Genomic DNA, 23,853 nt, shown 5'->3' with positions numbered 1-23,853 from the left:
TGCTCTCAGTGCCCCATGACCATTTTTCGACTTGAGCATTAACGAATTTTTATGGAACCCCATAAACAGCACACGCCAGTGGAACCATCCAAAAAACGAATCAAAACTTGAATAAGATCAAATAGAATAGATTCTTTCTTTACAATATGAATAACTAAACAGCTAAACATAAAGGTAATCCCTCTAGAATGTATAAATTTTTCGGTTCTCTTTGATATTATTCGAATATTCTGTTGTACTGCCGAGAGGATTCCAAATATGATAAGCACCTTTTCTTTGGAAAATCTTCAACTATTTTTACTGCTGTTTTTGCAACAAATCTTGCCAAAAATACCATCTTATACAATCAGATAAACGTTTTCTTTTTTTTGTAAACAATATTCGTGTGAGGAATGAACCTGAAGAAGAAGTATAAATAAAGTGGACCACCCATCAAGCAGCAAACAAAAACAATTGCGAATTTCAGAAAAATAATACTGCAAATGAAAAGTGGGATTTGAAAAAAATTTTATTGTCGTAGAAAAATGGGAATATTCATTTGGAAAAGTACCGGAAAATTTCATAACAAAAATATCGTTATTTAATCAAGGTGCAAGGAATACTCCCAAATAAGATGTAAGCTCGATGGCAAATCAATACGGTTGAGGCCCTGACCTGTACAATTTCCGTTGAGTTCTCTTGAGGTTCGTAAAAAATCCCAGCTTTTACCATAATTTTTTTTTAGTAGATTTGGCACATTCTATTTTGGTACAATGGCCACAGATTTAATACATTTCCAACGGCTATTTTAAACAATATTTTGCTTACAATATAAGTTCTCCGATTTGCATTGTTTCAAAATTAATGGCCGTGCAATAAAAATGTTGCAGATTGCAGCAGAAGAACACCATACGAGAAGACATACATATATTGGCATGGCTATTTTTGGGCAGGGGAAGTGTCGTAATATGCATAAAGAGAGCTAGTAAAATGTACCAAGAAGACAATCAAAGGTAAAGCCATGCAGCACACCACCCAGAATGTGGGCGAGGTAAAGACGCAGAAATGGACTGAGGACAGGGAAGGGAGGATAGTACTGGGGTCTGAGGACCGAGAGCGAATCATAAATAAATTCATAACTGCATCCTGTGCAGATTTCAAGGGCCAAAACGCTCTTGCATATGCAGGGGAAGCGGATTCCAGTTCGTAAGCAATGTCTGAGCAAATATATGAGTGCCTTTATGGTTATGTTCGTGCATGTGTTGGCTTGTGTGCGTGTGTTTGTGTGGGGATTAGAGGAACTTAAATGAATTTATGGCATGTGCTAATCTAAGAGGGTTTTCATTCGCTCCCATAATTACAGACTAAACCCTTTCGCATTGTTTGCTTTTGTCCCGATTCTGATGTCATACCATGGAAATCTGTTGGGTCTGATGTCAGACTATGGAAATGTGATATGAGTACCACTCACTCAAGACTTATTGTAAGGAAATATAGAATCAAGCGAACATTATTCATCAAAGTGATCCCTCAGCTAATTGTTAAATAAAATATTGTATAAATAATTGACTTGTTGCTGATTGATGTGAGGAAATTTCTCTTCATTTTTTGCACACTCATTCCATCGATGATGCTAAACAAATCGCATTGAAAAATGCAACATGGAAACGATCTATTCAATCGTATATTTTTGTTTTCAAACTTAAATGATATTCGTTATCATATCTCTCTCACGCCCTTCTCCATCAATAGAAGATTTGCTTGTTCACAGCTTACATATATGAATGTAGGTATGTAGATGACGTAAGTAAATCGCTGCGAAGCACCTGAACCGTGTCCAGAATAAACTTGGGAAAAACATGTGTCAGATCTCCGACCATTCGCTATTAACTAGATTTCTTAGCCAGATGCACACGGCGAGAAATTGCATGGCAATTGGATACAACATGTTTATATCCAATGTGTGTAAAGCAAAGAAGGAAAAGTTTCCTACCACAGAAAGTGTATATAATCTTGATCAGTATCAATAGCCGAGTCGATATAGCCATGTCTGTATGTCCGTCAGCCCGTCCGTATTGTTTGACGCCTAGAAACTATAAGAGCTAGAGCATCCAGACTCCTGTGACGTCGCACTGTTACAAGGACGGAAATCTGTGGAATCCACAGTTTTGAAGATACGAGAAAACTAAAAGCGCAGAATCATAGAGACAGACAGACATGGATTAGATCTGATTATTATTTTTGTAGCCAAAAGGAAAAAATGAATTTTCAATGGCCACTCTCTTACTTAGACTGAGTATCGGGTATAAATGTAGAGTCGCGGCCCTAGTTGCGGCTCACAACGTGCCCGCTTGTTCATATAGGAGTGGACGATTCAAGGATGAATCCTAGTTCAATTGGTATACCGTTGATAAATGGGAGTATTGTAGATAGCTAGATATTGGAAAACTAATTCGAAAGATGAATATGTATTATTGGTGGTTAAAAGGGTTTTATCTCTTTTGGAACTGATAATTGTAACGAATTAGCATTAGCCATTATGTTCTTAGATCGTTTAGTTATTTTTTAAACTGATTACATTTTCCCAATCGAGTAGATGGATTTCTGTAAATATTTTCATATATATGCCATTTTGTTCATTATTTGTACTACATTCGATCGTCGTCAAAATGTACAATCGTTCCGAAAAACACTCCATGGCTAATACCACCAAATCAGAGCAGTGGCAAGCCCCCACTGTTTGCGTAATACCCCCAATATTTGATCTAACGAGTATCGTAAATGTTTACGCAACCAATTTGAGGCATTCGATTCGACGCTCCACGAACGCGGGGCAGATACAAAGTTTGCCGATTCGCATAAACAAAAGTCCCCTAAAATACAAAATTGTTTAGCTGTGTAATTAGTGCACCCGATGGGTAGTGGGTACTCGTAGGTTGAGGGGTGGTGATGATGTGCCACAGCGCAGGGCTTACTCGCACTTGCACCGGGGGGTGCACTCAGCCCTGTTGCATTGATGATTGGGCGAAATTTCTGTTTGCAACATTCTGCGGTGGTGCTCGGTTGGGCTTTAATGTGTGTGTTGCAGTTGGGCTTAATGCAGTTATACGGATGGTGCTTCTTACCAGACCACCCTACAACCTTTCAAATACACCCTCGCACACCCAGTCACGCATACACGCACACGCATTTGTGGCATTGTCAAACTATTTGGGATGGGGGAAGGGCATGCAGCAAGCAGCATGCGGCCCAGGAAGTTGATTATGCCTTGTTTTGGCACTTAATATGATGAAATATGCAGAATGCCATTAGACCAGGGAACGGATTTGGTGGGAGCCCATGATTACAGTACCCAGCAACGCTGTTCCGCACGCCGAGTGCCTGCAGTGAATTATGCAACAAGATTCCCTCAGCTTGCGGCCACATATTTCTGCTCGATACATTTTCCCCACTTTCAAAAGAAACATTTCAAATGTAAATTGCTTTTCTCACATACGGATTCGTTTGCTGCATACTTTCGGGCGCAGCTGGAAAAACATTCCCCCAAAAAAATCGAAATAATAAAATGTTGTTTTCTTCTAAAAGAAGCAAACGAAAATCATAGAGAAATACATACATACATGTACATCATTGTAAATATTTGAATAGATCGGAAAACCTGAAAAACTTTAAAGGGAATGCCATCCAATAATTGATACAATCAATTCAGTTAAAGAAACAATTTACTCAACGATTTTCGAGTGTTTAATAGAAAATTGTTATGGTAAATGTTTTAATCAAGGCGCCCCGCCCCGTCCACCATTTTCGCACATAATCAAATGCATGCAACCAATTTACAAGTCGAGCGGATGCCACTACGATTCTCGGCCTGCCTCTCTCTCTCTTTCTCCCTCTTTTATCCATGCTCATGAATTAACCTCTCGCTCTAGTCATGGCAAAGGCAATTAGCATGCAAAACAAGTAGAAGCCATGAATGCACATCTTACACACACTGGCCTGTGAATGTACATATGTATGTATCTGTGTATGTAGGTACGAGTACATTTATGGGAAAACGCATAAATATTACTCAAAACACACACATACTTACATGTGTAGCCCTATGTGAGTGTGTGTGTGTGCGAGCAGTACGTTTCAGCAGTAAAGTTACAGCGATCGGTGGATTTGAATCAATGTAAAACAGAGTCGAGACCATCATTTTGGCGGGACTATGCTCAATCTCTTCCATTCCAAGTTTGATTGTTGAAATAGAAACCATCATCATTATACATATATTCCTTTGATTTTACAGTTTTTACAACAGCTTTACGCATTCGAAACGCACCTTCCACACACTGCCATTCATGCATTTGTTTGCATATTTGTGCTGCGCTTCTCATTTAGAGACAATGCCAACAACTACAACAACGACAAACAGTGGCAGCTGCAATATAAGCGCGGCGGCACCGCCAACCGCCCAAAATGCATGCTACATTATGCGGCATGTGCACTAAACAAGTCATGAATTTCAAACAGACACACAGGCGCTGGCAACAATCCTTGCCCCAACGCCAATACCCATGCCTCTGCTCGTGCCCCAAGCACCCCTTTTCTCCATAATGCCTCCTTTCCTTGGTGCATTCTTTGCATGCGTAATATATGCGAGAGGGGACAAAATGAAGCCACAAAATGGAGCAGAACAAGCTGAATGGAGGCACTTCCTTCATTTGGGGAGCGCTCTCTGACTTCTGGCATCGTCAAAAAAGACCGCGAAAATTGCGGTCTCGCCGAGCACGGTTGGCACTTCCGCTTTTCCGCTTTTCATTTGCATCATGTTTAATACATCTACGCAAATGCAAATGGCTATTGGTGGATATCTGTGTGTGTGTTTGTATGTGTGCGTGGCTATGGGTGGATGTGCGGTGCAACTGCTGCACCAGAAAATACCCCAATAAGTATGCTAAGCATGTCCTCCATCTCTGGTACCCCTGTCCCCTCTGGCCACGCCAACTCACAGCCAGACATCCATCAATTTCACATTGATTTGTCATCCGGCACTTGACAAACGTGTCGGCATCCCCAAGAACTCGCACAACTTTGATTGACTCCAAAGTGGCATACACAATGTGGCATGGCTTAACCTTCAGTCGCTTCAACGCCAACGCAATCGCGAGACATTTTGTGGAGAAGCGCTTTATGAAGCTGCCTGTTTTATGCATCCATAAAGCAACGAAAATGGCAATTAAAAATGCTTCGTTTAATTTGAGAATTTCATATTTTCCACCTCGTGTTATGCCATGAAAGTTTAAAGGGCAGAAATTAGCAGGATTTCCCTTGATAAGTGGGCTCAAATTTAAGCCAAAGAGTTGCAGCATGTGTCAACGATATATCCGCAGACACAGAAAGTATCTTTGAAGCTACATTTTATGTCGTTAAATGCGATAAATAAATTATTTCTAAGATTTAATTTTAGCCTTTTACTTTCTGTTCAGCCAAAAATCTTGCCTGTGGATATACATACATTACTTACGTTTTAAGCTTTTCTTTTTACAAATTTGCTTCTATATACCGATTTGCTTGTGTACAGATTTTCTTATGGTTGGTTCTCCTTTTGTCCTCAAGTTGATTGCTCGTCGGGAACGAACCCTATCTGAATTTCCATATTCGTGACAAACTATAAAAGTTTCGCTCACCTGACGGAAGAAAGCACGACGTAAAGCTGTAAGAGAGGGTGCAAATGTCGTGCGGGGGGGTGGTGAGGGGTATGAAAAAAAGAAAATGAAAATAAACTGAGCAACTTCTAATTGCGTGCCTGCCACACCTACCCATGCTTTTCCAACCCAAAACCTGAACGAGAATATATATATATATACTATATGTATGTACATGCGAGTATACATGACATATAATGTGGGTAAAGCAGGGAAGCGTGGCTTCCCCGGCGTATGTAAGAGTATATATATATATATATATGTATGTGTTTGTGGATGCAACGAAGCGGCGCACACACATACACTCAAACAGAGTGAGAGAGCGCCACACTCGCGGGTGTACTGAGGCGGGAGCCCAGACAGCGTGTATTTAGTTTAACCGTTTCGCATGCAACGACATGCGACACTGACACTACAAGTGTTAATGCCAGCCACGCCCAGTCGCCCACACACCGACACACCCATACAGCAGGAACAGAGCTAGTGGCAGTGGCAGTGGCAGGGGCATATCAAGTTTTTCAGCTAAAGTGCGAGTACATCGTGCAGTTTTTGCTTTCTGCAAATAAAATTTTGCTTAAACATTTGTAAAGCTCAACTAACTAGAACTCTGCGCACACCCCCAAACTACCCTCCACAGACACCCATCCTGTATAGCCAGCATATCTACAACCCCACAAAAGGCTCCCCCACATTCGTACTTGAAGATCCAGCTGCCGTCGGCACCGACGTTGCTAAAAAAAAAGAACTTTTTAATCAAATTTTTCAATTTAGTTTCGTGCATCGTTAATTAAAAACTGTACGCCCACCGCCATGCCCACTCCGGCTCTTCACCCTTCGTCAGCCATTTGCCCTGGCACCATATTAGTTTGCCAGTTTGACATTTTGCTGCCGCCTGTCAGCTGTTAGTTGCCTTTAATTTAATTTACTTTTCCAGTTTAAATGTTACGCATACGCAGCGCTGGCTCCCCCTCGATGTGTGGCCCTAAAGTACGCATACGCCATGTTGCCCCTGTCAATCAGTTCCACCCACATTTGACACTCATATGTGGCTCGTTTCATTTTACCCCAAACTCGAACTCTATTTTTGAGGACTGGCCCCTGCTCAGCCATCAAAAAATGTGTTTGCCTGCTTGTGGTTTTTTGTATATAATTAGCTGTCAATTTTCAGCAATTAAACTTTTGCAGGTTCTGGGCGGGTTTTTAACGGGAGGTCCTTATCCCTCATTTGGATAGCACGTTAAGTTAAATGATTTCAATCACTATAAAAATAATAGTGAATATTTACTGTCAATACTCTATTCTATATCGAAGACGAGTCATTTTACGAGGGGTTCAATCAGAAGTTTTTTGCGAACTTATGTCTCGTAATCAATTCGATGTCTTTCAAAGTCTTTCTAATTCTACTTGATCTCCGCCATCCGTTGTAATCCGTTGTGTCAGCAGGAACTTCAAGCATCAAAAGTAGCCATTAACCAAGCCTTACCGTAACGTACCCTACAAACCATGTTTATATCCATGTAATCCCATGGATTAATTAACCATAAAGGGGATTCGCATATGCGTTAGGGGAGGGCTAACAAAATGGGGCGGGGTGGGGGCGAACAGAATGAGAGAAGAGCATAAAAGGTGCAGCATATGGCCACGCGCATTGGAGTGTGAATAAAAGTAATTTGATGCTAATTAAAAGCTTACAGCAAACTGCCAACGCCAAGAGTCCTTTGGAAATTAGAGACTCCAAGCGAGTGCGCGTACATACATATGTGAGGGAATTGGCCGAAATTTTTGCACTAACGACCCACTTAATTGTGCAGCACTTGAATGCGCAAAGCTGATACGCGTATTTGTAATAATTACTCCTGTATGGAGAGCATACTGTATGGATGGACACATACTCGTAAGCCAATTATCCAGATGGGAGCAGCACTAGGGCCACACCTCAGAGCCGGCCACAGTGACTGCCAAATTGAGTTAACCAACAGTTGCAACAGCAGCGACGAAGCAGGGCCCTCGACAGCAGTCAAGTTTGCAGACAGACAGAAAGACAGACGGCAGACGGACAGACAGCCAGACAGACAGATGGAAGATCCTGCCACAGCTGATGTCGCTGTTGTTTTTCGGGAAGAGGAGTGTTCGCGTCTGGGCCATAAAACCCGCTGTTGGCCAAGTCATAAAAAGCAAGTCAAGAGACAAGACACGACAAGACAATTGGCAATGAAACAAATTACATCGCGAACAATGCACTTCTTTCCACGGATTGTTCCTGGCAGAAAGACGAGTAAATGGAAATGAAAATGGTGGAACTTTTCTTGTTCTTGTTTATTGTTACATTCAAAATGATGGCTTCACTCTGATGTCACCGTTTATACGGATTTATTTGTAGGTACGTATAGTTATCTGTTTAAATTGCTTCGTTTTTTGAGTCGAATGCTTTTGTTCTTCGGCAACTTTCATTCCCCAGTCATTATTCAATGATGGCTTGGGATTTCCACAGGCCAGCCCGTGTAAGCAATGGGAGTCGCAATTTCCTCAAAGCTTCAATATTTAAGCAGTTTTCAAGCTGCTTCAGCTCAGCAGAAACTAATCTTTCTACTTGTTCGAGTAGGAATATACCCCTGGAAAACTGTTAACAAATGACAGCCAGCCCGAACATGATATTAACAAAGACAAAAGTAGTTTTATGTACCATCGCAGGAGTGGAGGACCGAAGAGGAAAGTTTATTTTTTATTACAATGTTCTGATGGTGCAGCAGAGCCCCACACCACACCACCCCGCCCCTCACCTTTTTGTATGGTGGGTTGTATGACGAAGGCGTGTCGGAACGAGCCATAAGCCATAAGCAGTTAAAATATGCAAAGTACAGCGCCGTCAACAATGGGGCGAACAACACTATTTAATGAAAATGCACAAGAAACAAAACTTGTAAGGAACCAGGCGTAGGAGGCAGGCAGGGAGTCGACGGCAAGGACGAAAGGAACTTGAGAAAGTGTTGCATACTTTTAGGTGGCCAAGCGACCATTGTGAGCCTGCCTGCCTCGAACTGCTGCCCCTGCCCCCAACGCGGCGCTATTTATTTAAGCTGCAGCCTTGCGCCCAACTTTTCTGGGCTTTTCTATTTTCTTTACGCTTTCGGGATAGCCCAAAATATTTGCACAGCTCCTCGTACAACAGCAACGAGCCAGCGAGCAATTGCAGCCACAGCCATTTGATGAAGTTGTTTATTGTGTTTCGCTCATTTTGATACCCTTGCGGCGGGGTAGTCTGGATCTGGCAAGATCTTGGTAGCGACATAATAGCAAGGGCCACACTCTTCCATTTCTTTGGGCCTAGAACCTTTTTGTGCACCCATTTTAACCGGTGAGCAATCGCAGAATAATGTTTCCGATTTGCTTTTTCCCGTGGAAGTTCTTGGGAACCTCTTTGAAGTCCTAGGCTTTTGAAATCCAACAGAATGTCCACCATTGATGATAGATAATGAATCTCATTAACTTTCGAAGGAAGCTGAAGATCTGCCAGTGTATCTGAACCTTCGGCTACCCTACCTAATGCATGCTTCGTTTTTTGTTCTTTTGTTTGTTGGTTCTTCGCCAGCCCTTCTTTTTTGTGGGTAGAAAACTTTTGATGCCGCTTTGGGTTTTTCTCGGTGTTAAGTTGCGTATGGACCAAATGAATTTAGAAGTCTTATTTAACAAGTTTCGTAACTGGGTGCACAGCAAGAGCGAGAGAGGTGGGCTTGCTGTCTTTATCGACAGCTTGGCAAGTGAAAGTTGCATGCTTCATGCAGCATGCAGCACGCAGCAAGCGGCATGCAGCTGGCTTCTTGTTTTTATTGGCTGTTTGTGCGATGTTATGCCGTTTTATACGAAAACTTCTTGCCAAGTAGTTGAAAATTTGCCGGTATTATAAGTCGTCTCGGACCAAGTCAATCTCCCCGTCCATCTCCTCTGGCCTCTGGCCTCACAGTCTGGCATGGGGGGGTAATATGTATATGTATGCATTGTTTGCTTGGTACTTCGAAGGAGACTTGTGTGTGGGTCCAGGACCAGGTCTTCAAGTGTTTGATGGGCCATTTTGTCCAGTTCATTTGCCTAAGTATGCTCCAAGACGCAAACAATTTTCGGTAAATCGTCAAATAAGTAAATCAGAACTCTTTTAAAAGTGATTCGAATTATTTTACAAGCAGATTTGTATCCAATTTTTATCCATCTCCATTTATCATTATTTAAAATTGACATCATCTTTACCAAGCAATAATATCCTTCTCCACCAGGGTATAGATTAGTCTGGAAGACAAATGGCAGAGGAGCTGTCACATTTATTGGACCGCAAAATACGAGAATACAATGAAAACCTATTAAGCTGCGGATGTATATTACACAAAAGCATAAATATATACCCGTATATACCTATAATTTAGATTATTTCCGAATGCCTCTGCTGCTGCTCTGCCCGCTGACTAATTAAAACAAGTCACGTACATTTGAAATTAAAAGCGGACAACATTTCAGTGACCACAATAGCTGCGAGGCGGTTGCTTCAGAGGAGTAGTCGATTCCAAGTGGCAGATTGTGGTAGTGGTCCTGCCAGACCACCCGGCACGACCTGGCCTCTGTTCAATTTCATTTCACGCAGCTGTGCCTCAATCGCCAATCAAAGTGGAATCACATAGAAAATTGTAATTAAACAGCAACAGAACAAAAGCAACAAAAACAGCAACAGCAAAACATAAGAAGGGCGAAAATATTTGTTGTTAATGAAGGATAATAATGAAGATGATTCCAATTGACACACCAAAGAAAAGGGCCAGAACTCATTTAGTTTGTGGCAACGATATGCGGCTGAGGTGCGGAGGTGGGTATTCCCTGGGGCTGCCCCTGGAGCCAGAGGGACACTATGACACTCGACCCATGCATGATGTAATTACATCTCAGTTACGGATTTAAATCCCCATTCAGTGTCCGACCAATAATGACTTGCTTCATTTTGGTGGCCGAAGCCCGGGCCCGTTGGCAAGGCAAAGTAACTGCCAAAAGTCCCCTCTTGGCCCTGTGTCTGTCTGTCTGTATCTGTATTTGCTGCTATTGGGTTTGGCTTGGGGTTTGGCAACCACAGAATGCCACAGTTTTGGCAGGAAACCGCACCAACACGTGCTTCCACAGCAACAAATGGCAGCAGTCTGGGCCCAGTCACAGTCACAGTCCTTTGGCCTAGTCCTATGTTTGCTGGCTAACCGAGCAGCTTTGTCCGTTTCGATTTGGTTAATTATGTATCACATGGACCAAGCAATACGCTTGGGCAACATCCTTCAAGGAGGTGGCCTTACACCTGAATATTCCAATCAAAATTTCCTGCAACCTGACACGGATTGGCTTGGCTGGATGCTGACTGCTGGATTTATGTATATAGTTTGAAATTATAGAATGGTGAAAATTAGCTGCAACTTGACTGTGACTGAGAGGCAATTATATGTCTATACTTTGGATATTCAGATTGTTGCCATTTAATGCTGAGGTCTTAGCTCAAACGCTCAAGAGCAGATGATTCACTGCTTAGGAGGAGCTCCATAGGGATTCATATCAAAGGATATCTTTGCTCTTTCATCCGGAATCCCACATTCACAAACAGATTCGAAGTTTATTTTGGCTAAATATCGTTTAGTAAATCTTCAGCCAGCAGTTTATATTCATTCTATTCAAAATCATGATGCCATGCCTTGCCATGCAACGCCCTCCCCCTAAGAAAGTGTGCCACATTTGATTTTTATTGGGGCAGAGAAGAGCTTTTTGAACTCTGAACTTCTTGTGGCGATTCATTGGATTGGAATCACTTGCTGCTGCCGACTCATGTGGAGGGATGGGATGGAATGGGATGCCCGGGAAAACTTCGCTGCGGCACTCACCATATTCATAATGGCGCAAAAGTTTAAGTCAATTAGAAAATTTCATTTTCCTGACTTTCAAACTTGAACAGTTTTTCTTTTATGTTTTTCATTCCTTTAATTTTAGTGTACGACTCTCTACTGTGAGTGTGGCAAGCAAACAAAGGCTGTGGCAACTATCTTTTATTTATTCATTGAAGTCTCTGCTTCAATTAAAAAGCCATTAGAATGGGCCCATGGCACACAGACAAATAGACAGACAGACAGTCAGACACAGCCAGGCACAGGAAAACAGTCCGAGGACACACTCAAAGGAAGTCTCAAAGTCATGCCGTTGTCCTGGGAAACGCAGAAAAGGACAAGCCAGACGGTAAACTGAACCCACCTATCCATATAGGCCGATTCCACAATCAATATTGTTATCCTTTGGCTGTGAAAGGCAGCATTTGCATGCAAGGACATTGTACTTGGCTTTTGTTCTGGCCCTGGCTTGCCTTTGACCTACAACCTCCACCCCAGCTGGACCCTCTCTAATTTATATTTAATGCTAAAAGGCACAGCCCAGTTCCTCAAGCAGTTCCACAACGAAGGACAGCAAAAATTCCTGCCTTTGACTGACTGTCTGACTGTCTATGTCTGTCTGAACCCCTCGTAGGTGCCAGACGAGTCACTCTGATGTTATTTATGTATAATATAATTTATCTGAAGGACAGACTGGAGCTGACGGAGAGAGAGACAGAGAGGCCTGAGCGAGGACTGAGAGGCTACCGTAAAATAGATTGGAAAATTTCATTTCATAACCTTTAACCTGTATCGAGTTACGCAAATCGCATTTGATGCGGACAGGCCGCTTAAATGACAGTATTACACATCATGACCTTTAATTAGATTATGGTTTTGTCTACTGGTAATCGTGTCTTCCAATTCTAGTGGGGCCCCAGAGCTAATTTGTGAGGATTATCCATCAGACGAACGATTCAATGCCCATCTATTCCAAAATTGATGTTTTTCACTCCATAATTAATACAAAAGTTCGATTAGGATTCCGTTCATAGTTCTATATTTATATTTAATTACTGCTTGCCGACTTTTATTACGCCATTCGCCTAAAGCTTGGCCCCACAATCGAATGAGTTTCATTTAAAACAAATGATTGGATAATTGAAGGTCTCCAATAAATTAATCACAAACTAATTACACGCCAAGGATCTGGTTGCCTTTCTCTGTTACCCTTTCGGGTCCTTCGAAGAGGCCAGTCCAAAACTAAACCATTTTAATGATAGCCCTGCTGGCCCACTGCTCAACTATTCATGTAGGTCACAGTCGTTCCCATGGACATGTGGCCTCAATGTCAATAACACGTTTTATAGGCAAACCATTTTGGCCCTGGGGGGCAGTACGGCCATAGAACACGCAAGAAACTTGTGGAAAAAAACAGGCATATCTATCGGATATTTTTCACATCGAGTGCACATGCATAATTCGGTGCTCTTTAATGTCATTAAACCGTCATGCAAATTGCGCATACGCCACGTCTGCCTGTCCGTCTGTCTGTCTGTCTGCCTGTTCATCTGGCGGACAGCGTGTCTGTTGCATGGGAATCGGCAGCTTGCCACTTGTTGGATGGCTGCCATTTTTCCTGATTGATGGCCGCATTTCATTTGCAAATTTGCAAATTTTCCATTGCTGCAAATGTGCATATTTATGAGTGGCTGGCTGGGGTGGACAATAATCCATGGCCCGGCTAGGCAATATGCCAAAAATCATTGCCCAAATCCATATGGCTGACATCAGCATCTGCTATGGGCCCAAATTTGCATCCTCATCAAAGTCATCCGCAACTCCGGCACTTGAGGGCAGCCACCATGTAAGCAGCTCGAAATCTGTTTTGGCTCTGCAATTATTTATATGAATATCAGATCCGATTTCTGACTAAGCAATTTCGGAATGAATACACGTACAAACGTACCATTCAGCATTCGAAATGGGAATATTGATAAGTGAATGAAGGAACGTCAAATGGAATGATGGATTTTGAAAGCTCTCAACTTCAGGGAAATTCGAGTGCTTACTCATTTCCCGAATAGCATTCAATGCCCGGAAATCTGCGGATTAAAATTCATAATAAAAGAGTTTCAGTACTGCCATTGAATATGATTTGGGGCTTGGTTTGAATTTCAAACGGCTTGGTTTGCTATTCTCTCTTCCGAAATTCAGGACTGGTAAATGTCTTTAAATCAAGATTAAAATCTACTAATTTCAAAGTAATTGGTCCAAGGTTTGGCTTTTGCACTACTCCTAATTAATATTTCGAACAATAGAAATGAACATAACAAGAATACGTACATATGAATGTACAATGTACATATACATATTTAAGATAATTAAAACTCTATAGTAGAGGATTGCTTTCAAACATAATTCTCTTAATTTATTTACCCTCAAAAGTTCCTATACCACTTCTCCAAGCAAAGTAAATTGGAAAAACTAATTTCCCCCTGGCCAAATCATGGTCAAACTCCGGAGAGGACTTTCAAATTCCAAACAAGCCCCTTGAACAGAACCAGAAACACAGCCAGAAGCAGAAAGTTTCTTATTAATTAAGTAAATGGCGTTAAGTAAATATAATATGTACTTATTTAAAATTATATCTGGGCTATAACCAGCATGGAACGGCATGGATGTCATGTGCGCCAAAGAGTAGACGAAAGAACGGTGGAAAAAACTTTCCTTGTGGGGTTTGCCATGGGTTGTGCCATGTTTATGTCCGTTCATTATGCAAAAAGCCAGCCACTGGAGCGGAGACGGAAGGGGGCGGGGCACTTGGTTATGAGGACCATAAAGTAAAGCACACGCCACTTTATTCTCGGCCATTTTCCTTAGTTCTAGTGTTACCCACAGGTCTAGGTCTGGCCAGGCGGCAGGAGGCAGGCGGCAGGAGGCAGGAGGCACGAGTCAGTAGGCGGGCGGCCTGTGGCTGCTTCATTACCCTAATGAACTTGAAAAAAGTATCGGGTGTACACAAAGTCAGTAGACAATCACCAGGTGACCACCATCCCACCTTTATTTCGCCTCCTTTCTCTCGTTCGCTCTCTCTCTCTGCCACTTTTACACCCAGCCCCGTCGTGAAAAAAGTTACTTTTCTGGCAGATTTGCCTGTAATGAGGTCATAGTCACGAGTGTTGACTTTAATTAGTGAATTTTCAGGCTCTCATTCTGCCCCTCCACTACCGTTCGAATGGCAACCAAATGAGCTTTTCCCGGGCCATGTGATGCTCTTTTCCGACTCACAAATTATCCGTTAATTATGGACAATGGCTGAGGTTTTAAGGACGGGTGGGCATGTTTTGTGGATCAATATGATTCGCTGGGAAATATGAGCACTTTTCCATACCCTAAAAGCTGGCTTATGTGCCCCATAGTAAATTTATATTAACAGGGGAAATGCTTAAACGTTTGTGGGAATGTGCAATTTTTCTGCGAATATCCTCTGAAAATAAAAAACAAAATGGGTAAGATGAGAAATAGTGAATAAATATATGGCTTGCGGAAACCAATATACCCTATGTACGCAATTGAAGAGAACCACTTTCGAAACAAAAAATTCAACGAAATAAATGAGTGAAAAAAAGAATCACTTGTCGTTTGTCATTAGTTGGTATTTTTTTCAATTTCATTAATGCAGATTGGATTACAAAAGATTATCAAATAAATATACCAGGAATCATAAGGAAAGAACTGAAAGATGAATCGGCCAAATGATAATTTAACTTAAGACGTTGCCAAGATCTTAAGCGACTTACTTCTGGATTATTAGACCAGTCAACAGCCATGCTGGCATTTCGCCAGAGAATCAAGCATACTTTTTTTCGGGGCTTTAAGATGTTGGAAAGTGCGGGAGGAGACAGCAATAAAGGGAATGTGGGAAAATGCTTATTTGAATGCAAAGAAAAGTCCACGAGCAGGAAACAGGAAGTGGATATCAGGGAGGCAGGAGTTCGGAACAGGGAAAGGGAAAGAGACACAGACAAGGACAAGGACAGGGGATCGGGCCAAGTAGATACCAATAAACCGGCAACGACATTTGTTGATTTTATTGACATGTTTCTCCGAGTCATAGGACCTCTATCTCCGCGCCTGTGACTGGCAGTCAAATTTCCTCCTTGGCGTGTCCTTTTCTTTTTTTTTGCCGGTTTCCCTGCCCGAAGGCTGTTCCATCCGATCCATGCCTTGTCTCCGCCGCTTCGCTGGTCTGTGCGTGGCCTTAAAATGCGCCATAAAATTGATAAAATCAGTTGATTGTAAAAATTGATAAATTGAAATTGATTGAGGCAGCGACACACACACACACCCACACGCACGCACCGAAAAGCGGCAGGGGCTGGGGATCCATGGCACACCAAATGAAATGGCTTTGATGCCCCACACTTTGCATACGGAATGGCCATTCGAATAGGAGGAGTTCAGAGTCAGTTGGCGGAAGGCACTCTTGTGCCACATGTTGTAAAGTGAGTTTTGTGGCCCACAAACAACATTAGCGGTCCAAAAGCAGTCGGCAATAGGCATTGCGGGAAAATGGGGAAAAAAACGAACAGGAAGCACGAAAGCCAGTCAGCATTTAATTAACCGACGCGTCGGTGGGGGAACCTCATGTTGAGAGGAAAAGCAAAGTTTTTTAAATGGATCCCAAGAAAATAGGCAAAGAAAATGGATTGGATTGCACGACAGTCACATTCACTGTCCCAAAAGCGAGTATCATTGAAGTTTCTTTAAAATAATGTCCAATACCGCCTGACATTCAAAATATTTTCCAACAATTATCCCCACTTTCGATTGTTTCCAAATCAAAACTGTTGAAGTTCGTCCATTTTCTTGGCCTGGAGCGCAAGAGTACATGTTGGTAGATTTGCATATGGTTTGAAACTAATTTCAAAGTTTGTTGCATCGCATAGCACACAGACCTCAGGTGGTTGTTCCTTTTGCACGCAAAATCCTGTGGAATATTTGTGAATAAATGATTGAATTTGTGCATTTCAGAGATTGAATATTTGATTGGCTGGCAGATTGCTCGTTTTGTGTTTGCTTTAAATTTAGAACGGAACACAGTTCCAGGCTGCTTAATGTATTTCTTTATTTCAGTTATAATTAACAATGTTTAAGCATCTTTGAAGTGTTCTCTTAAACACCGCCTTTAAGCACTCACCTGTGCGGATGGATGTTTATTACCGTTCTCTGGCGCTTTTAATGTGGAATGAAATTACTTTTTATTGGCGCCAGGCAAACACGATTGACATGCACTTACACGCTCGTTGAGTGTCATTTTGCCACTTGCGGTGCCATTGCCCGCATCCGCATCCCCATCCCCATCCCCATTTTAATTTCCATTGGTGTATGCGTGTGTGTGTGTGTGTGTGTGTGTGTGGTCGTTGATACATATAGGGGAAATTGATATGAACGAGCATTAAGTCCATTGATTTCGCATTCTAGAATGCAATTTCACAACAAAATTCGCAATGTTTTTGCATTGACAAAATATTAAATAAATAAATCTGTAATTATAGTGTGTCGATCATCTCAATAATTCATCTAATAAATTAATTTTTGAAATCTTTTAAAATTTTTCAATGCAAAATACGCTTTTAGAAACACCTCCGGAACAGGACACAGGTTTTCATCCCCGGGACCCCCCCTGATCCATCAACGGATTTCAAAAATTGCCACCGATAATCGGTGACAGTTAACAAGTCAATCGTTTCACATCGGACACACAGCACTCGCGTATATACTATATGTACATATGTATACATATAGCCATATCCACGTTAAAAATATATTACCTTACGAACATGCTCGCGCTCGTACTCGTCTGTGTGTGTGTGTGTGTGTCGCATCCCATGCTCATGTGTGACATTATCTTAATGCTCATTAAGAGCGCTTTTATATTAAAGCAATACTTAATTGTATCAAGCATCGAGGCTATTGGTTTGCCAGTCGCCCGGAATCGGCCGGATGAGGGATCTCTGGCCGCGTGGGGTCTTGTCTGGCGCTGGCGCTGGTTCTGGTCCCTGGTCCCTGGTCCCTGGCAAAGTTTTTAATTACTAAAGTTTTTTGCAAAGTGAAAATGGCAAAGGCAGGAAACGCTCTTTCAGTTGCAAACACTTAAATATTTACTCGATTATTTGATAAATTTTCAAGGAGCCTTTGCTGCTTATTAAAACAAGCTCTTTTGTTCCCAAAGCGATCGCGTTAATATGTCAAATTTAGCTCCTAAGCTTCCACACCTAGCCGTGTTCGTCGTGTCTGCAGCAGTTTGGGGCACAAATGAGCAAAAGTTAACAAGAAGCTGTCTTATTACAGCTGCTGCTGCTGCTGCTGTTCCTGATGTTAATGCCACTTTGCTGCCACTCGAGCCCCCCCCTTCTGATGGATGCTCGTTCTGCTTCTTCTGCGGTCCTTTCAGGCACGCCTGCCCTGCCGCCTTAAGCGTTGAGCATGTGGCAGCTGCAGCTGCTGGATTTTTAAGTGCCTGCACCGCATCTCATCCCATCTTGAGTCCTGAGTCCTGAGTCCCGAGCTCTGAGTCTGCTCAACCGCCAGTGCAATTATTACTTGCAACTTGCAGCAGCACAGTCGGGGCAAGTTTCAAGCAGAAACAACGCTTTAAGGGCTCCGGCTGGCCAAGTCTGGTTGTTACATCAGCGACCTCGTGATGAAGATGCCGGCTCTAATATCATAAACATCGATAAGGTCCATTGTTATGGCCGCAACGAGGCTCGCCACATAAGCCGTAAACCTAGAAACGGCAAACGTTTGTCCGGGCCCCTTAACAATGACATTTCGAGGCGAAACAAACAACGGGGAGACGGCCAACAAAGCAGCCATAGATGTATGTATGTACATGTGGCTCACAAAAGCAGAGACCAGCATCCGGTTCCGCAATTGCAACGGCAAATGCAACAGAAGCTGACGCAAACACAAATGTGCCCCTGCGCTCGGCAATAATGCGCTCGGTAAACGATCCTGGGCAAAGGCGGTGCTGTGGTCGAGCCTGGCGAGGGGAAAGGGTGAGGTAAATTGGGAAAACCTATAGGCGGTGGCCGTAATCCTCTCAAGCTCAAGCACTCGCCGGGTATATATGTATTACCTTCTCTTCAATACACCTTGGCTAAAACGATGCCCATATCTATCGCATATATCCAATCGCAAATGCAGAGGGGTTCACAGCCGGAAAATGTGAGTTATAGTGGGGAAATGTGACAGTTTTATCGAGAGATGGAACAATAAAGTTTTCCACTGCATATCGCACTTATCAAATTACACGGAAACCCGTGCTCTGTAGCTCGTATTTCGATGTTGAACATTGTCAACAGTGGGAAAGTTTTGTACCTTTCTGTCGGAAAGAACAACCCCCAACAGCTATGATAATAGTAATAGTAATAATAATAATTGTAATAACACCAACAATAACTTATTACCCATTGCTTTTAGTAGCTTTTTATAAGTTTTACGACTTTTTAATAAAGTTGCAATGCATTTTCTTGTTGCACGTGGAAGACGCAACTCCTGGAGACGCTCAAGACAAAGTTTCCTCCTGAGGCCCCGAGGCAGGATGCCTGCTCAAGTTGTAATTTAACCCCCCGCCCCCCCAGACCATGGACCCTCCCCTCCCCTCGCATGCTTCGACAAAGTGAGTTATGCAATGTCACGCATCCGCCATGAGGTCTGGCTTTGGCTGTGCGTTTTGCAGGCTTTAAACTGCAGCTCGCTGACAGCGTAAGCCCGGACCCAGGCCCAGGCTCGTCCCCGTCCCCGGGACTCGGCCTGAGAGTCGACTACAAAGACAAACAGCAAACAATGCCAGACAGAGGAGACAGAAGAGACAGAAGAGACAGTGAGGCATGCAACACAAACAACCCAAAACTATACAGACGCACACTTGAATTTCTGGTGGCAAGAATGCTAATTTGCCATACACATGCCACCAGCAGGAGCAGAAGCACCACCAGAAGCACCACCAGCTGCCACTGATAGCAATCAAGAATGGAGTCAAGAGAGAGAGGGGGGGAGTGTGGAAAGCCGGCCAAAGTTTTCACTGTGCCATGCGGCAGCAACATCGGCATAATGCATTTAGCCATCTCTCCCGTTTTGGGTCCTACGTAACTTCTCATTCACTTTGCCACACATATTAAAATCTAACCACAAAATGTCAAACCGAAAACCAAAAGTTATGCATTCATGGGAGTGCCCCTGCTCCTGCTCCTGCCTCCGTGTGAATGAGTGTGAATGCGTGTGTGAGTGCAAGTGCGGCTGACAGGTTGAACTCAAAAGAATTGTTGCATAAACTTGGATGTCTATACGGCTGGATACGATCCGCAACTTGTGCACAACAGCTGCTGTCGCTTAATGGAATTAATGAAATGTTGACATTTTAGTGGCGGTTGAATCATTAAAAGATTTTACTCAATTTATGGGAACTAGCGTCCATTTAATTCAGCTGTCCAATGTGTTCACTTATCGAACAGATTACCCTGCATGAATTATTCCTCCGCAATTATTCGACGGACTTGCCCCCAATAAATCCCATTAAGAAATTGTGTGTACAGTTGTCACACCTGCCACTCCCCCAAATTGCACTCAAAATTCCAGGGTAAACAATTTGACGCCTCGCTCGATTAACACCGAATGCTGCCCTGCCCAGAAAGGGGGAGAAGGATCTGGGCTGTCGTCCTGCATGCATAATGCATTTGCCCAAAATTAATGCAATTTGTTGACACAACTAAATGGGGGAAATGCTGATTACATCCCTCCAGTCCCCAGTCCCCAGTCCACACAAATTACATAATTAGACAACAAAAACCACACACAAAAAAAAGGGCAAAGTGTGAAGAAAAAAAAGAGCTGAGACAACAGCACGCATGACATGTGTGCATGACAGTGATGGAGCAGAAAGAGCTAACATTCATTATGCAATCCTAATTGAGGTCTTTGTTGCAATGTTTGGCTGCTGTTGTTGTTGCATGCAACTGCTGATGCTGCTGCTGCTGCTGCCGCTTCTGTGGCATAATTATAATTGCGTTTATTGTGAGCTTGTTAGCCAATAATTAGCATTGAATTAATTTCCGAATGGAAAACCAATTAGCCGCACACCTCAAGGACTCGAGCCTACTGCCCTGTTCCCTTGAAGGAAATCAACATCAGCGTTCCGCAAAGCTCATCATCGTCTGGCGTCAGCTGCAGCTGTATAATTCCATTGAAATTCGATTACAATCAGTCCCACAATCCCTCAATCAAACACTCAAATGCCACAGCCCGTGGCAATTACGCGTTTCAGGTTGCCATTTGGCCAAATGAACTTACGGCTCATTTGCATCTGATCACGGATGAGTAAGGGCTTATGTTGTAAAGGGAAATAGGAATTTTCTTTATTGAGACTATTACTCGTCGTTCGTCATTTATATTCTCGATGAATTCCAAAAAGTATTAGTCAATGAACATCGCTGAAAGCTCCTAAAGGTGGGCCTTCATTCTTTGGTCTTAGAACTTATTAGAATGCTACCAAAGGTAATAAATTATGAAATGGTAAATGCCGGAAATTCAACAGCACATATTTGCAGCTTTCTGTAATTGTGAGTTAGACCGATAGAACGGGATATTTACGAGCTGTGTGGCAAGCTAACGGCAGGCCAATGGCCGTTCCAGAAACTTAAACATAAAATGCGTATCCGAGAGGCGTTTAAAAGAGTTTTTCCCCAGCGACGCCAGGACAAAGTGCAAACGCAGCGCCCCAGAGCCAAGTATTTCCCATGGACAGGGGGATTTTGGTAACACAAACACAACAGACTGGACATAAAGCACCACACACACAAACACACACACTCCACACACATAAAAATACTGGAGACAGAGGAGCACAATGGATTGCATTTGAAATACACAGACGACGTGCCCAGATAAATTTTACCCAGTCCCCAGTCCCCAGTACGAAGCCCTAAAAGACGACGACGCTGCAAAAGTTGCAAGACAGTCGGAGCTCCTCCAATACTCGGGAACGAAGACCGGGACCTGGACGGGGACTGGGACTGGGGGACGGGGACTGGGGGACCCTTCCATGCTGACTTTGAAACTTATGCGCCAGCCGTTAAGCTCGGCTCAATGTGTTGTTTTGCCACCCCCACCGCCAACCCCACCGCCTGCCCCCCAAAAAAGTCTCCCGAGTTCTCCATTTCTCTCCGGTTGTGTGCGTGGAAAAGCAGCTTAAGCATGCACATTCGCATAAGGAAACGGATGAAGAAGTTGCAGAATAAGTAAGCTGCACCAGCTCATACGAATTTCATATACGAGTATACTCGTACTCTGGATGCCACCGGACAAGGAGTACAGCGTGGCGACCACAGAGATACTCTTTTTCCCCCTGTATATCCTTTTGCATGCAAAATCTAGAGATCCAAAAAGAATGGATAAGCAGCCGAATGCCCTCAACGAAGTCAGCCTGTTATGCCCTTTCCCTTTTTCTGAGATTACTGGGTATAAATGCTCATAAATATTCCTCTCCATAACAAAAAAAAAACCTAATAAAAACAAAATGGAGAATGCAGAATTGCACAAGAGGTTCCTCTCCTACCGATGCTGTTGTGGTGTCCAGCAATTTTCGAGTGTCGCCTGAAAATATTGCCAGGCTGCCAGCTTAAGGGTACCCGATTATTTGGGACAAGTACTACTACAAGTACTTGTACTATATTAGAACGGCAGCAGAGGTTCTGAGATGAAATTACTTTATTTTATTATTTCCTGCGGACATAGGTCGGTAGGAACTTTATTGATTTTGCATTGGGAAATACTTAATGAAAAAAGCTGCAGTTCACGAAGGGCTCTAATTAGATTTATAACATTTTTGGATGAATCATACCAACACAAACATAGCCATGTCTTTTCTCTCCATTGAGAAATTTTTCATTTATTTAATGGAAAATATCTACTATACGAGTATGTGCACAAAACTCAGCAGCTCGAAAGTTAAATTTCCATTTCATTAGCTCTGTAAGTCGCCCAAGTGGCAAGAGTACTCTTCCTCGCGAGCCAAGCTTAAATGACCAAAACATTTTTATAACTTAATTAAACACTGATTTTCCTTTCACATTTTATGGACATTTTCACACTGCACGGAACCCCCCGGACCCAAAGGCACGTCCCCATTCCGAAGGAATAGAAGGAAAGCAGGCAAAAAAAAACACAAACTGTTGGAGAAAATGAAGTTCTATTCGATTTGTTTTATTGTCCATTGCTTTGGTTGGTGTTGGTTTTGGGCGAGTTTTCGGTGGAGGGTTTCTGGGTAGAGTAGGGTTTTTTTTTTGGGTTGGTCTCTGGTCTGGATGGCTGGCTGGTTGGTTCTGTGGTCAGCTGCCAACTGAGAGTATTAGTTATATATGCTGTGTCGGCTATTTTGGGACCACTGGCAGCGGCAACAAAGTTATTTTGTGAAACTGCCAATTGCCGGACTTACTTTTTGTTCATGCCAATGGTACCAGAGCTAGTGCCAGTGCCAGTGCTAGTGCCAGCGCCATAGCCAGTGGCAGTGGCAGTGCCTGGTGCCACATGCCACACGGCCATGTTCTAGTTCTGTTTCGAATCTCCAAACTCCCACTTCTCCCGCCGTTTGACAGACAGCCAGCTCTACAATATTAAGCTGAGGCTCCTTTTTGTCCTGGCCGGCTTTCGGCTTATTTCGTTTTTCGCTTTTCGCCTCTGGCTGCGAGTTATGATGGAACGTGGAAACCTTTTGGCCAGAGCCGCACTTTAATTAGAGCCACGAGGTGTCAATGGCTGGGAGTAATCAGTTTAATAGCTCTCTGTGTGGGCATATTTCAGCGGAATAAAGTCATTAAAATGCAATTAAAAATCGTGCAAAATGTTGAACAACTTTCTCTGCTCTCCTGCTGTTGCCTTTTGCCTGCTAATACGCGCGTTTGTAAATTTTCTTAGCTCAATTTAATTAATTTATTACAGAGCGAAAGCAGCACCCACAAAGGGGCGGGTGCGGTGTATGCTTTCCAAGGGTCCTGTGGCTGTGATGTACTAAACTTGATAGACTTGGATTAATGGTACGCCGTTCCCTGGCCCGAGGTGGCACAGGCTCAAGTTTTTTTGGGTGAGAGGATACAAATAGTTTATGGGTTAAATATTTATTGCTGGCGAGCAGGTATCCTCAGGTATCTCTTATACATTTTTCTCTGTTCGAAAGTGAACTAATGTTTATTTTAATTGATAGATTTCGATGCAAATGGACTGCATTTAATCAATTAGTATATACA

Source organism: Drosophila pseudoobscura, chromosome X (assembly GCF_009870125.1).
Source record: "Drosophila pseudoobscura strain MV-25-SWS-2005 chromosome X, UCI_Dpse_MV25, whole genome shotgun sequence".
Classification (NCBI taxonomy): Eukaryota; Metazoa; Arthropoda; class Insecta; order Diptera; family Drosophilidae; genus Drosophila; species Drosophila pseudoobscura.
The sequence above is the reverse complement of the archived record's forward strand: the minus strand, read 5'-3'. Positions refer to the sequence as shown.